This window comes from Glycine max, chromosome 10 (assembly GCF_000004515.6).
Source record: "Glycine max cultivar Williams 82 chromosome 10, Glycine_max_v4.0, whole genome shotgun sequence".
In the NCBI taxonomy this organism is placed as follows: domain Eukaryota; kingdom Viridiplantae; phylum Streptophyta; class Magnoliopsida; order Fabales; family Fabaceae; genus Glycine; species Glycine max.
Window position 1 is genome coordinate 50062922 of NC_038246.2, and position 518 is coordinate 50063439.

Here is a 518-nt window from a genome sequence, read left to right on the forward strand (position 1 = left end):
TGCTGTGACACTCAACAAATTTTATTTGGGCCTAGTAGGCGAAATCAATTGGATCTGGCATATTGCAGTGGTGTGCATCTAGATAAAGGATGATACTAATGTCTACAATTTGTAGTTTGGCTTTGTGTCCCTTCCCTTGAAGACTTGTGATTGGGAAGATAGGGGTCATTGATGAAGAAAAAAAAAAAGCCTCAAAGAGCCTGCTGATTTTGTTGTTACAGCACCAAAGGTTTATAAATTTCTTTATTCTGGGATTTCTTTCTTCATGCATTCACATCAGAATCCATATTATTCCTCGGCCCTAAGGATATGTGAACTAGGTTGTTTTTTATATTTTATCTAGGTTATTACTTGAACACACGATTTTTACCTCTCTTCATTTTCTCTTTACCATCAAGCAAATTTTATAATCCCTTTAAATTATGTGTTTGGTTAAGTTATTTTAAAAAAGTAATTAATTATATTCATCTGAGTTACTTTTTTTTAAAAAAAAAAACACCCTTATTTTTTCAAAAAAA